Source organism: Eleutherodactylus coqui, chromosome 3 (assembly GCF_035609145.1).
Source record: "Eleutherodactylus coqui strain aEleCoq1 chromosome 3, aEleCoq1.hap1, whole genome shotgun sequence".
NCBI lineage: Eukaryota > Metazoa > Chordata > Amphibia > Anura > Eleutherodactylidae > Eleutherodactylus > Eleutherodactylus coqui.
The window spans coordinates 54,666,800-54,680,800 of NC_089839.1; the positions used below are offsets into that span (position 1 = coordinate 54,666,800).

Sequence of the window (14,001 nt, forward strand, 5' to 3'; positions counted from 1 at the left end):
TACTTGGTTCTCGTTTCTCTCTTCGTGTGTTGTAGTTTTGGCACCCATGAAAGTGCGAAATTAGCAGCAAGTCTGGCAGTTTGGGAAAATTCTAAAAATAAAGCAAGACAAAGCAGGTCCGTGAGAAGTGTGTTAAAATGACAGTCCCAGACACATTCTTGGTTTTCTGCAACCTATTTTGAATATGATTTTGATTTCTCTTTTCCTTTGTCGATGTTTGGAGTTTTCACCGTTGAAAAGATCAAAACACCACAAATTTGACGGTCTTAGAATATCGTAAAAAGTTGTGCTTGCAGCCGAAATAGCTCAGTTGGGAGAGCGTTAGACTGAAGATCTAAAGGTCCCTGGTTCGATCCCGGGTTTCGGCATGTTGCTATGAGTGTACTTGGTACTCGTTTCTCTCTTCGTGTGTTGTAGTTTTGGCACCCATGAAAGTGCGAAATCAGCAGAAAGTCTGGCAGTTTGGGAAAATTCTAAAAATAAAGCAAGACAAAGCAAGTCCGTGAGAAGAGTGTTAAAATGACAGTCCCAGACACATTCTTGGTTTTCTGCAACCTATTTTGAATATGATTTTGATTTCTCTTTTCCTTTGTCGATGTCAAAACACCACAAATTTTACGGTCTTAGAATATCGTAAAAAGTTGCGCTTGCAGCCGAAATAGCTCAGTTGGTAGAGCGTTAGATTGAAGATCTAAAGGTCCCTGGTTCGATCCCGGGTTTCAGTATGTTGTTATGAGTGTACTTGGTACTCGTTTCTCTCTTCGTGTGTTGTAGTTTTGGCACCCATGAAAGTGCGAAATCAGCAGCAAGTCTGGCAGTTTGGGAAAATTCTAAAAATAAAGCAAGACAAAGCAGGTCCGTGAGAAGTGTGTTAAAATTACAGTCCCAGACACATTCTTGGTTTTCTGCAACCTATTTTGAATATGATTTTGATTTCTCTTTTCCTTTGTCGATGTCAAAACACCACAAATTTTACGGTCTTAGAATATCGTAAAAAGTTGCGCTTGCAGCCGAAATAGCTCAGTTGGGAGAGCGTTAGATTGAAGATCTAAAGGTCCCTGGTTCGATCCCGGGTTTCAGCATGTTGCTATGAGTGTACTTTGTACTCGTTTCTCTCTTCGTGTGTTGTAGTTTTGGCACCCATGAAAGTGCGAAATCAGCAGCAAGTCTGACAGTTTGGGAAAATTCTAAAAATATAGCAAGACAAAGCAGGTCCGTGAGAAGTGTGTTAAAATGACAGTCCCAGACACATTCTTGGTTTTCTGCAACCTATTTTGAATATGATTTTGATTTCTCTTTTCCTTTGTCGATGTCAAAACACCACAAATTTTACGGTCTTAGAATATCGTAAAAAGTTGCGCTTGCAGCCGAAATAGCTCAGTTGGGAGAGCGTTAGATTGAAGATCTAAAGGTCCCTGGTTCGATCCCGGGTTTCAGCATGTTGCTATGAGTGTACTTGGTACTCGTTTCTCTCTTCGTGTGTTGTTGTTTTGGCACCCATGAAAGTACGAAATCAGCAGCAAGTCTGGCAGTTTGGGAAAATTCTAAAAATAAAGCAAGACAAAGCAGGTCCGTGAGAAGTGTGTTAAAATGACAGTCCCAGACACATTCTTGGTTTTCTGCAACCTATTTTGAATATGATTTTGATTTCTCTTTTCCTTTGTCGATGTCAAAACACCACAAATTTTACGGTCTTAGAATATCGTAAAAAGTTGCGCTTGCAGCCGAAATAGCTCAGTTGGTAGAGCGTTAGATTGAAGATCTAAAGGTCCCTGGTTCGATCCCGGGTTTCAGTATGTTGTTATGAGTGTACTTGGTACTCGTTTCTCTCTTCGTGTGTTGTAGTTTTGGCACCCATGAAAGTGCGAAATCAGCAGCAAGTCTGGCAGTTTGGGAAAATTCTAAAAATAAAGCAAGACAAAGCAGGTCCGTGAGAAGTGTGTTAAAATTACAGTCCCAGACACATTCTTGGTTTTCTGCAACCTATTTTGAATATGATTTTGATTTCTCTTTTCCTTTGTCGATGTCAAAACACCACAAATTTTACGGTCTTAGAATATCGTAAAAAGTTGCGCTTGCAGCCGAAATAGCTCAGTTGGGAGAGCGTTAGATTGAAGATCTAAAGGTCCCTGGTTCGATCCCGGGTTTCAGCATGTTGCTATGAGTGTACTTTGTACTCGTTTCTCTCTTCGTGTGTTGTAGTTTTGGCACCCATGAAAGTGCGAAATCAGCAGCAAGTCTGACAGTTTGGGAAAATTCTAAAAATATAGCAAGACAAAGCAGGTCCGTGAGAAGTGTGTTAAAATGACAGTCCCAGACACATTCTTGGTTTTCTGCAACCTATTTTGAATATGATTTTGATTTCTCTTTTCCTTTGTCGATGTCAAAACACCACAAATTTTACGGTCTTAGAATATCGTAAAAAGTTGCGCTTGCAGCCGAAATAGCTCAGTTGGGAGAGCGTTAGATTGAAGATCTAAAGGTCCCTGGTTCGATCCCGGGTTTCAGCATGTTGCTATGAGTGTACTTGGTACTCGTTTCTCTCTTCGTGTGTTGTTGTGGCACCCATGAAAGTACGAAATCAGCAGCAAGTCTGGCAGTTTGGGAAAATTCTAAAAATAAAGCAAGACAAAGCAGGTCCGTGAGAAGTGTGTTAAAATGACAGTCCCAGACACATTCTTGGTTTTCTGCAACCTATTTTGAATATGATTTTGATTTCTCTTTTCCTTTGTCGATGTCAAAACACCACAAATTTTACGGTCTTAGAATATCGTAAAAAGTTGCGCTTGCAGCCGAAATAGCTCAGTTGGGAGAGCGTTAGACTGAAGATCTAAAGGTCCCTGGTTCAATCCCGGGTTTCGGCATGTTGCTATGAGTGTACTTGGTACTTGTTTCTCTCTTCGTGTGTTGTAGTTTTGGCACCCATGAAAGTGCGTAATCAGCAGAAAGTCTGGCAGTTTGGGAAAATTCTAAAAATATAGCAAGACAAAGCAGGTCCGTGAGAAGTGTGTTAAAATGACAGTCCCAGACACATTCTTGGTTTTCTGCAACCTATTTTGAATATGATTTTGATATCTCTTTTCCTTTGTCGATGTTTGGAGTTTTCACCGTGGAAAAGATCAAAACACCACAAATTTGACAGTCTTAGAATATCGTAAAAAGTTGTGCTTGCAGCCGAAATAGCTCAGTTGGGAGAGCGTTAGACTGAAGATCTAAAGGTCCCTGGTTCGATCCCGGGTTTCGGCATGTTGTTATGAGTGTACTTGGTACTCGTTTCTCTCTTCGTGTGTTGTAGTTTTGGCACCCATGAAAGTGCGAAATCAGCAGAAAGTCTGGCAGTTTGGGAAAATTCTAAAAATAAAGCAAGACAAAGCAGGTCCGTGAGAAGTGTGTTAAAATGACAGTCCCAGACACATTCTTGGTTTTCTGCAACCTATTTTGAATATGATTTTGATTTCTCTTTTCCTTTGTCGATGTTTAGAGTTTTCACCGTGGAAAAGATCAAAACACCACAAATTTGACGGTCTTAGAATATCGTAAAAAGTTGTGCTTGCAGCCGAAATAGCTCAGTTGGTAGAGCGTTAGATTGAAGATCTAAAGGTCCCTGGTTCGATCCCGGGTTTCAGTATGTTGTTATGAGTGTACTTGGTACTCGTTTCTCTCTTCGTGTGTTGTAGTTTTGGCACCCATGAAAGTGCGAAATCAGCAGCAAGTCTGGCAGTTTGGGAAAATTCTAAAAATAAAGCAAGACAAAGCAGGTCCGTGAGAAGTGTGTTAAAATTACAGTCCCAGACACATTCTTGGTTTTCTGCAACCTATTTTGAATATGATTTTGATTTCTCTTTTCCTTTGTCGATGTCAAAACACCACAAATTTTACGGTCTTAGAATATCGTAAAAAGTTGCGCTTGCAGCCGAAATAGCTCAGTTGGGAGAGCGTTAGATTGAAGATCTAAAGGTCCCTGGTTCGATCCCGGGTTTCAGCATGTTGCTATGAGTGTACTTTGTACTCGTTTCTCTCTTCGTGTGTTGTAGTTTTGGCACCCATGAAAGTGCGAAATCAGCAGCAAGTCTGACAGTTTGGGAAAATTCTAAAAATATAGCAAGACAAAGCAGGTCCGTGAGAAGTGTGTTAAAATGACAGTCCCAGACACATTCTTGGTTTTCTGCAACCTATTTTGAATATGATTTTGATTTCTCTTTTCCTTTGTCGATGTCAAAACACCACAAATTTTACGGTCTTAGAATATCGTAAAAAGTTGCGCTTGCAGCCGAAATAGCTCAGTTGGGAGAGCGTTAGATTGAAGATCTAAAGGTCCCTGGTTCGATCCCGGGTTTCAGCATGTTGCTATGAGTGTACTTGGTACTCGTTTCTCTCTTCGTGTGTTGTTGTTTTGGCACCCATGAAAGTACGAAATCAGCAGCAAGTCTGGCAGTTTGGGAAAATTCTAAAAATAAAGCAAGACAAAGCAGGTCCGTGAGAAGTGTGTTAAAATGACAGTCCCAGACACATTCTTGGTTTTCTGCAACCTATTTTGAATATGATTTTGATTTCTCTTTTCCTTTGTCGATGTCAAAACACCACAAATTTTACGGTCTTAGAATATCGTAAAAAGTTGCGCTTGCAGCCGAAATAGCTCAGTTGGGAGAGCGTTAGACTGAAGATCTAAAGGTCCCTGGTTCAATCCCGGGTTTCGGCATGTTGCTATGAGTGTACTTGGTACTTGTTTCTCTCTTCGTGTGTTGTAGTTTTGGCACCCATGAAAGTGCGTAATCAGCAGAAAGTCTGGCAGTTTGGGAAAATTCTAAAAATATAGCAAGACAAAGCAGGTCCGTGAGAAGTGTGTTAAAATGACAGTCCCAGACACATTCTTGGTTTTCTGCAACCTATTTTGAATATGATTTTGATATCTCTTTTCCTTTGTCGATGTTTGGAGTTTTCACCGTGGAAAAGATCAAAACACCACAAATTTGACAGTCTTAGAATATCGTAAAAAGTTGTGCTTGCAGCCGAAATAGCTCAGTTGGGAGAGCGTTAGACTGAAGATCTAAAGGTCCCTGGTTCGATCCCGGGTTTCGGCATGTTGTTATGAGTGTACTTGGTACTCGTTTCTCTCTTCGTGTGTTGTAGTTTTGGCACCCATGAAAGTGCGAAATCAGCAGAAAGTCTGGCAGTTTGGGAAAATTCTAAAAATAAAGCAAGACAAAGCAGGTCCGTGAGAAGTGTGTTAAAATGACAGTCCCAGACACATTCTTGGTTTTCTGCAACCTATTTTGAATATGATTTTGATTTCTCTTTTCCTTTGTCGATGTTTAGAGTTTTCACCGTGGAAAAGATCAAAACACCACAAATTTGACGGTCTTAGAATATCGTAAAAAGTTGTGCTTGCAGCCGAAATAGCTCAGTTGGGAGAGCGTTAGACTGAAGATCTAAAAGTCCCTGGTTCGATCCCGGGTTTCGGTATGTTGCTATGAGCGTACTTGGTTCTCGTTTCTCTCTTCGTGTGTTGTAGTTTTGGCACCCATGAAAGTGCGAAATCAGCAGCAAGTCTGGCAGTTTGGGAAAATTCTAAAAATAAAGCAAGACAAAGCAGGTCCGTGAGAAGTGTGTTAAAATGACAGTCCCAGACACATTCTTGGTTTTCTGCAACCTATTTTGAATATGATTTTGATTTCTCTTTTCCTTTGTCGATGTCAAAACACCACAAATTTTACGGTCTTAGAATATCGTAAAAAGTTGCGCTTGCAGCCGAAATAGCTCAGTTGGGAGAGCGTTAGATTGAAGATCGAAAGGTCCCTGGTTCAATCCCGGGTTTCAGCATGTTGCTATGAGTGTACTTGGTACTCGTTTCTCTCTTCGTGTGTTGTAGTTTTGGCACCCATGAAAGTGCGAAATCAGCAGCAAGTCTGGCAGTTTGGGAAAATTCTAAAAATAAAGCAAGACAAAGCAGGTCCGTGAGAAGTGTGTTAAAATGACAGTCCCAGACACATTCTTGGTTTTCTGCAACCTATTTTGAATATGATTTTGATTTCTCTTTTCCTTTGTCGAAGTCAAAACACCACAAATTTTACGGTCTTAGAATATCGTAAAAAGTTGCGCTTGCAGCCGAAATAGCTCAGTTGGGAGAGCGTTAGACTGAAGATCTAAAGGTCCCTGGTTCGATCCCGGGTTTCGGCATGTTGCTATGAGCGTACTTGGTTCTCGTTTCTCTCTTCGTGTGTTGTAGTTTTGGCACCCATGAAAGTGCGAAATCAGCAGCAAGTCTGGCAGTTTGGGAAAATTCTAAAAATAAAGCAAGACAAAGCAGGTCCGTGAGAAGTGTGTTAAAATGACAGTCCCAGACACATTCTTGGTTTTCTGCAACCTATTTTGAATATGATTTTGATTTCTCTTTTCCTTTGTCGATGTTTGGAGTTTTCACCGTGGAAAAGATCAAAACACCACAAATTTGACGGTCTTAGAATATCGTAAAAAGTTGTGCTTGCAGCCGAAATAGCTCAGTTGGGAGAGCGTTAGACTGAAGATCTAAAAGTCCCTGGTTCGATCCCGGGTTTCGGTATGTTGCTATGAGCGTACTTGGTTCTCGTTTCTCTCTTCGTGTGTTGTAGTTTTGGCACCCATGAAAGTGCGAAATCAGCAGCAAGTCTGGCAGTTTGGGAAAATTCTAAAAATAAAGCAAGACAAAGCAGGTCCGTGAGAAGTGTGTTAAAATGACAGTCCCAGACACTTTCTTGGTTTTCTGCAACCTATTTTGAATATGATTTTGATTTCTCTTTTCCTTTGTCGATGTTTGGAGTTTTCACCGTGGAAAAGATCAAAACACCACAAATTTGACGGTCTTAGAATATCGTAAAAAGTTGCGCTTGCAGCTGAAATAGCTCAGTTGGGAGAGCGTTAGACTGAAGATCTAAAGGTCCCTGGTTCGATCCCGTGTTTCGGCATGTTGCTATGAGCGTACTTGGTTCTCGTTTCTCTCTTCGTGTGTTGTAGTTTTGGCACCCATGAAAGTGCGAAATCAGCAGCAAGTCTGGCAGTTTGGGAAAATTCTAAAAATAAAGCAAGCAAAGCAGGTCCGTGAGAAGTGTGTTAAAATGACAGTCCCAGACACATTCTTGGTTTTCTGCAACCTATTTTGAATATGATTTTGATTTCTCTTTTCCTTTGTCGATGTCAAAACACCACAAATTTTACGGTCTTAGAATATCGTAAAAAGTTGCGCTTGCAGCCGAAATAGCTCAGTTGGGAGAGCGTTAGATTGAAGATCTAAAGGTCCCTGGTTCGATCCCGGGTTTCGGCATGTTGCTATGAGCGTACTTGGTTCTCGTTTCTCTCTTCGTGTGTTGTAGTTTTGGCACCCATGAAAGTGCGAAATCAGCAGCAAGTCTGGCAGTTTGGGAAAATTCTAAAAATAAAGCAAAATAAAGCAAGACAAAGCAGGTCCGTGAGAAGTGTGTTAAAATGACAGTCCCAGACACATTCTTGGTTTTCTGCAACCTATTTTGAATATGATTTTGATTTCTCTTTTCCTTTGTCGATGTTTGGAGTTTTCACCGTGGAAAAGATCAAAACACCACAAATTTTACGGTCTTAGAATATCGTAAAAAGTTGCGCTTGCAGCTGAAATAGCTCAGTTGGGAGAGCGTTAGACTGAAGATCTAAAGGTCCCTGGTTCGATCCCGTGTTTCGGCATGTTGCTATGAGCGTACTTGGTTCTCGTTTCTCTCTTCGTGTGTTGTAGTTTTGGCACCCATGAAAGTGCGAAATTAGCAGCAAGTCTGGCAGTTTGGGAAAATTCTAAAAATAAAGCAAGACAAAGCAGGTCCGTGAGAAGTGTGTTAAAATGACAGTCCCAGACACATTCTTGGTTTTCTGCAACCTATTTTGAATATGATTTTGATTTCTCTTTTCCTTTGTCGATGTTTGGAGTTTTCACCGTTGAAAAGATCAAAACACCACAAATTTGACGGTCTTAGAATATCGTAAAAAGTTGTGCTTGCAGCCGAAATAGCTCAGTTGGGAGAGCGTTAGACTGAAGATCTAAAGGTCCCTGGTTCGATCCCGGGTTTCGGCATGTTGCTATGAGTGTACTTGGTACTCGTTTCTCTCTTCGTGTGTTGTAGTTTTGGCACCCATGAAAGTGCGAAATCAGCAGAAAGTCTGGCAGTTTGGGAAAATTCTAAAAATAAAGCAAGACAAAGCAAGTCCGTGAGAAGAGTGTTAAAATGACAGTCCCAGACACATTCTTGGTTTTCTGCAACCTATTTTGAATATGATTTTGATTTCTCTTTTCCTTTGTCGATGTCAAAACACCACAAATTTTACGGTCTTAGAATATCGTAAAAAGTTGCGCTTGCAGCCGAAATAGCTCAGTTGGTAGAGCGTTAGATTGAAGATCTAAAGGTCCCTGGTTCGATCCCGGGTTTCAGTATGTTGTTATGAGTGTACTTGGTACTCGTTTCTCTCTTCGTGTGTTGTAGTTTTGGCACCCATGAAAGTGCGAAATCAGCAGCAAGTCTGGCAGTTTGGGAAAATTCTAAAAATAAAGCAAGACAAAGCAGGTCCGTGAGAAGTGTGTTAAAATTACAGTCCCAGACACATTCTTGGTTTTCTGCAACCTATTTTGAATATGATTTTGATTTCTCTTTTCCTTTGTCGATGTCAAAACACCACAAATTTTACGGTCTTAGAATATCGTAAAAAGTTGCGCTTGCAGCCGAAATAGCTCAGTTGGGAGAGCGTTAGATTGAAGATCTAAAGGTCCCTGGTTCGATCCCGGGTTTCAGCATGTTGCTATGAGTGTACTTTGTACTCGTTTCTCTCTTCGTGTGTTGTAGTTTTGGCACCCATGAAAGTGCGAAATCAGCAGCAAGTCTGACAGTTTGGGAAAATTCTAAAAATATAGCAAGACAAAGCAGGTCCGTGAGAAGTGTGTTAAAATGACAGTCCCAGACACATTCTTGGTTTTCTGCAACCTATTTTGAATATGATTTTGATTTCTCTTTTCCTTTGTCGATGTCAAAACACCACAAATTTTACGGTCTTAGAATATCGTAAAAAGTTGCGCTTGCAGCCGAAATAGCTCAGTTGGGAGAGCGTTAGATTGAAGATCTAAAGGTCCCTGGTTCGATCCCGGGTTTCAGCATGTTGCTATGAGTGTACTTGGTACTCGTTTCTCTCTTCGTGTGTTGTTGTTTTGGCACCCATGAAAGTACGAAATCAGCAGCAAGTCTGGCAGTTTGGGAAAATTCTAAAAATAAAGCAAGACAAAGCAGGTCCGTGAGAAGTGTGTTAAAATGACAGTCCCAGACACATTCTTGGTTTTCTGCAACCTATTTTGAATATGATTTTGATTTCTCTTTTCCTTTGTCGATGTCAAAACACCACAAATTTTACGGTCTTAGAATATCGTAAAAAGTTGCGCTTGCAGCCGAAATAGCTCAGTTGGTAGAGCGTTAGATTGAAGATCTAAAGGTCCCTGGTTCGATCCCGGGTTTCAGTATGTTGTTATGAGTGTACTTGGTACTCGTTTCTCTCTTCGTGTGTTGTAGTTTTGGCACCCATGAAAGTGCGAAATCAGCAGCAAGTCTGGCAGTTTGGGAAAATTCTAAAAATAAAGCAAGACAAAGCAGGTCCGTGAGAAGTGTGTTAAAATTACAGTCCCAGACACATTCTTGGTTTTCTGCAACCTATTTTGAATATGATTTTGATTTCTCTTTTCCTTTGTCGATGTCAAAACACCACAAATTTTACGGTCTTAGAATATCGTAAAAAGTTGCGCTTGCAGCCGAAATAGCTCAGTTGGGAGAGCGTTAGATTGAAGATCTAAAGGTCCCTGGTTCGATCCCGGGTTTCAGCATGTTGCTATGAGTGTACTTTGTACTCGTTTCTCTCTTCGTGTGTTGTAGTTTTGGCACCCATGAAAGTGCGAAATCAGCAGCAAGTCTGACAGTTTGGGAAAATTCTAAAAATATAGCAAGACAAAGCAGGTCCGTGAGAAGTGTGTTAAAATGACAGTCCCAGACACATTCTTGGTTTTCTGCAACCTATTTTGAATATGATTTTGATTTCTCTTTTCCTTTGTCGATGTCAAAACACCACAAATTTTACGGTCTTAGAATATCGTAAAAAGTTGCGCTTGCAGCCGAAATAGCTCAGTTGGGAGAGCGTTAGATTGAAGATCTAAAGGTCCCTGGTTCGATCCCGGGTTTCAGCATGTTGCTATGAGTGTACTTGGTACTCGTTTCTCTCTTCGTGTGTTGTTGTTTTGGCACCCATGAAAGTACGAAATCAGCAGCAAGTCTGGCAGTTTGGGAAAATTCTAAAAATAAAGCAAGACAAAGCAGGTCCGTGAGAAGTGTGTTAAAATGACAGTCCCAGACACATTCTTGGTTTTCTGCAACCTATTTTGAATATGATTTTGATTTCTCTTTTCCTTTGTCGATGTCAAAACACCACAAATTTTACGGTCTTAGAATATCGTAAAAAGTTGCGCTTGCAGCCGAAATAGCTCAGTTGGGAGAGCGTTAGACTGAAGATCTAAAGGTCCCTGGTTCAATCCCGGGTTTCGGCATGTTGCTATGAGTGTACTTGGTACTTGTTTCTCTCTTCGTGTGTTGTAGTTTTGGCACCCATGAAAGTGCGTAATCAGCAGAAAGTCTGGCAGTTTGGGAAAATTCTAAAAATATAGCAAGACAAAGCAGGTCCGTGAGAAGTGTGTTAAAATGACAGTCCCAGACACATTCTTGGTTTTCTGCAACCTATTTTGAATATGATTTTGATATCTCTTTTCCTTTGTCGATGTTTGGAGTTTTCACCGTGGAAAAGATCAAAACACCACAAATTTGACAGTCTTAGAATATCGTAAAAAGTTGTGCTTGCAGCCGAAATAGCTCAGTTGGGAGAGCGTTAGACTGAAGATCTAAAGGTCCCTGGTTCGATCCCGGGTTTCGGCATGTTGTTATGAGTGTACTTGGTACTCGTTTCTCTCTTCGTGTGTTGTAGTTTTGGCACCCATGAAAGTGCGAAATCAGCAGAAAGTCTGGCAGTTTGGGAAAATTCTAAAAATAAAGCAAGACAAAGCAGGTCCGTGAGAAGTGTGTTAAAATGACAGTCCCAGACACATTCTTGGTTTTCTGCAACCTATTTTGAATATGATTTTGATTTCTCTTTTCCTTTGTCGATGTTTAGAGTTTTCACCGTGGAAAAGATCAAAACACCACAAATTTGACGGTCTTAGAATATCGTAAAAAGTTGTGCTTGCAGCCGAAATAGCTCAGTTGGTAGAGCGTTAGATTGAAGATCTAAAGGTCCCTGGTTCGATCCCGGGTTTCAGTATGTTGTTATGAGTGTACTTGGTACTCGTTTCTCTCTTCGTGTGTTGTAGTTTTGGCACCCATGAAAGTGCGAAATCAGCAGCAAGTCTGGCAGTTTGGGAAAATTCTAAAAATAAAGCAAGACAAAGCAGGTCCGTGAGAAGTGTGTTAAAATTACAGTCCCAGACACATTCTTGGTTTTCTGCAACCTATTTTGAATATGATTTTGATTTCTCTTTTCCTTTGTCGATGTCAAAACACCACAAATTTTACGGTCTTAGAATATCGTAAAAAGTTGCGCTTGCAGCCGAAATAGCTCAGTTGGGAGAGCGTTAGATTGAAGATCTAAAGGTCCCTGGTTCGATCCCGGGTTTCAGCATGTTGCTATGAGTGTACTTTGTACTCGTTTCTCTCTTCGTGTGTTGTAGTTTTGGCACCCATGAAAGTGCGAAATCAGCAGCAAGTCTGACAGTTTGGGAAAATTCTAAAAATATAGCAAGACAAAGCAGGTCCGTGAGAAGTGTGTTAAAATGACAGTCCCAGACACATTCTTGGTTTTCTGCAACCTATTTTGAATATGATTTTGATTTCTCTTTTCCTTTGTCGATGTCAAAACACCACAAATTTTACGGTCTTAGAATATCGTAAAAAGTTGCGCTTGCAGCCGAAATAGCTCAGTTGGGAGAGCGTTAGATTGAAGATCTAAAGGTCCCTGGTTCGATCCCGGGTTTCAGCATGTTGCTATGAGTGTACTTGGTACTCGTTTCTCTCTTCGTGTGTTGTTGTTTTGGCACCCATGAAAGTACGAAATCAGCAGCAAGTCTGGCAGTTTGGGAAAATTCTAAAAATAAAGCAAGACAAAGCAGGTCCGTGAGAAGTGTGTTAAAATGACAGTCCCAGACACATTCTTGGTTTTCTGCAACCTATTTTGAATATGATTTTGATTTCTCTTTTCCTTTGTCGATGTCAAAACACCACAAATTTTACGGTCTTAGAATATCGTAAAAAGTTGCGCTTGCAGCCGAAATAGCTCAGTTGGGAGAGCGTTAGACTGAAGATCTAAAGGTCCCTGGTTCAATCCCGGGTTTCGGCATGTTGCTATGAGTGTACTTGGTACTTGTTTCTCTCTTCGTGTGTTGTAGTTTTGGCACCCATGAAAGTGCGTAATCAGCAGAAAGTCTGGCAGTTTGGGAAAATTCTAAAAATATAGCAAGACAAAGCAGGTCCGTGAGAAGTGTGTTAAAATGACAGTCCCAGACACATTCTTGGTTTTCTGCAACCTATTTTGAATATGATTTTGATATCTCTTTTCCTTTGTCGATGTTTGGAGTTTTCACCGTGGAAAAGATCAAAACACCACAAATTTGACAGTCTTAGAATATCGTAAAAAGTTGTGCTTGCAGCCGAAATAGCTCAGTTGGGAGAGCGTTAGACTGAAGATCTAAAGGTCCCTGGTTCGATCCCGGGTTTCGGCATGTTGTTATGAGTGTACTTGGTACTCGTTTCTCTCTTCGTGTGTTGTAGTTTTGGCACCCATGAAAGTGCGAAATCAGCAGAAAGTCTGGCAGTTTGGGAAAATTCTAAAAATAAAGCAAGACAAAGCAGGTCCGTGAGAAGTGTGTTAAAATGACAGTCCCAGACACATTCTTGGTTTTCTGCAACCTATTTTGAATATGATTTTGATTTCTCTTTTCCTTTGTCGATGTTTAGAGTTTTCACCGTGGAAAAGATCAAAACACCACAAATTTGACGGTCTTAGAATATCGTAAAAAGTTGTGCTTGCAGCCGAAATAGCTCAGTTGGGAGAGCGTTAGACTGAAGATCTAAAAGTCCCTGGTTCGATCCCGGGTTTCGGTATGTTGCTATGAGCGTACTTGGTTCTCGTTTCTCTCTTCGTGTGTTGTAGTTTTGGCACCCATGAAAGTGCGAAATCAGCAGCAAGTCTGGCAGTTTGGGAAAATTCTAAAAATAAAGCAAGACAAAGCAGGTCCGTGAGAAGTGTGTTAAAATGACAGTCCCAGACACATTCTTGGTTTTCTGCAACCTATTTTGAATATGATTTTGATTTCTCTTTTCCTTTGTCGATGTCAAAACACCACAAATTTTACGGTCTTAGAATATCGTAAAAAGTTGCGCTTGCAGCCGAAATAGCTCAGTTGGGAGAGCGTTAGATTGAAGATCGAAAGGTCCCTGGTTCAATCCCGGGTTTCAGCATGTTGCTATGAGTGTACTTGGTACTCGTTTCTCTCTTCGTGTGTTGTAGTTTTGGCACCCATGAAAGTGCGAAATCAGCAGCAAGTCTGGCAGTTTGGGAAAATTCTAAAAATAAAGCAAGACAAAGCAGGTCCGTGAGAAGTGTGTTAAAATGACAGTCCCAGACACATTCTTGGTTTTCTGCAACCTATTTTGAATATGATTTTGATTTCTCTTTTCCTTTGTCGAAGTCAAAACACCACAAATTTTACGGTCTTAGAATATCGTAAAAAGTTGCGCTTGCAGCCGAAATAGCTCAGTTGGGAGAGCGTTAGACTGAAGATCTAAAGGTCCCTGGTTCGATCCCGGGTTTCGGCATGTTGCTATGAGCGTACTTGGTTCTCGTTTCTCTCTTCGTGTGTTGTAGTTTTGGCACCCATGAAAGTGCGAAATCAGCAGCAAGTCTGGCAGTTTGGGAAAATTCTAAAAATAAAGC

The 14,001-nt window shown here is 40.8% G+C and overlaps 12 non-coding genes across 12 annotated transcripts; all 12 read left to right on the plus strand.

Annotated features, from left to right (window-relative positions):
* The first annotated feature begins 295 nt into the window (after positions 1–295).
* TRNAF-GAA (transfer RNA phenylalanine (anticodon GAA)) lies at positions 296–368 on the plus strand. Its single transcript has one exon. It is a non-coding gene; the product is annotated as a tRNA-Phe (tRNA).
* A 2,423-nt stretch (positions 369–2,791) lies between these two features.
* Positions 2,792–2,864, plus strand: TRNAF-GAA (transfer RNA phenylalanine (anticodon GAA)). Its single transcript has one exon. It is a non-coding gene; the product is annotated as a tRNA-Phe (tRNA).
* A 309-nt stretch (positions 2,865–3,173) lies between these two features.
* Positions 3,174–3,246, plus strand: TRNAF-GAA (transfer RNA phenylalanine (anticodon GAA)). Its single transcript has one exon. It is a non-coding gene; the product is annotated as a tRNA-Phe (tRNA).
* A 1,380-nt stretch (positions 3,247–4,626) lies between these two features.
* Positions 4,627–4,699, plus strand: TRNAF-GAA (transfer RNA phenylalanine (anticodon GAA)). The gene has a single exon. It is a non-coding gene; the product is annotated as a tRNA-Phe (tRNA).
* A 309-nt stretch (positions 4,700–5,008) lies between these two features.
* TRNAF-GAA (transfer RNA phenylalanine (anticodon GAA)) lies at positions 5,009–5,081 on the plus strand. Its single transcript has one exon. It is a non-coding gene; the product is annotated as a tRNA-Phe (tRNA).
* A 1,023-nt stretch (positions 5,082–6,104) lies between these two features.
* Positions 6,105–6,177, plus strand: TRNAF-GAA (transfer RNA phenylalanine (anticodon GAA)). Its single transcript has one exon. It is a non-coding gene; the product is annotated as a tRNA-Phe (tRNA).
* Positions 6,178–7,998: 1,821 nt separating this feature from the next.
* TRNAF-GAA (transfer RNA phenylalanine (anticodon GAA)) lies at positions 7,999–8,071 on the plus strand. Its single transcript has one exon. It is a non-coding gene; the product is annotated as a tRNA-Phe (tRNA).
* A 2,426-nt stretch (positions 8,072–10,497) lies between these two features.
* TRNAF-GAA (transfer RNA phenylalanine (anticodon GAA)) lies at positions 10,498–10,570 on the plus strand. The gene has a single exon. It is a non-coding gene; the product is annotated as a tRNA-Phe (tRNA).
* A 309-nt stretch (positions 10,571–10,879) lies between these two features.
* Positions 10,880–10,952, plus strand: TRNAF-GAA (transfer RNA phenylalanine (anticodon GAA)). Its single transcript has one exon. It is a non-coding gene; the product is annotated as a tRNA-Phe (tRNA).
* A 1,380-nt stretch (positions 10,953–12,332) lies between these two features.
* Positions 12,333–12,405, plus strand: TRNAF-GAA (transfer RNA phenylalanine (anticodon GAA)). The gene has a single exon. It is a non-coding gene; the product is annotated as a tRNA-Phe (tRNA).
* Positions 12,406–12,714: 309 nt separating this feature from the next.
* TRNAF-GAA (transfer RNA phenylalanine (anticodon GAA)) lies at positions 12,715–12,787 on the plus strand. The gene has a single exon. It is a non-coding gene; the product is annotated as a tRNA-Phe (tRNA).
* A 1,023-nt stretch (positions 12,788–13,810) lies between these two features.
* On the plus strand, positions 13,811–13,883 carry TRNAF-GAA (transfer RNA phenylalanine (anticodon GAA)). Its single transcript has one exon. It is a non-coding gene; the product is annotated as a tRNA-Phe (tRNA).
* Positions 13,884–14,001: the final 118 nt, after the last annotated feature.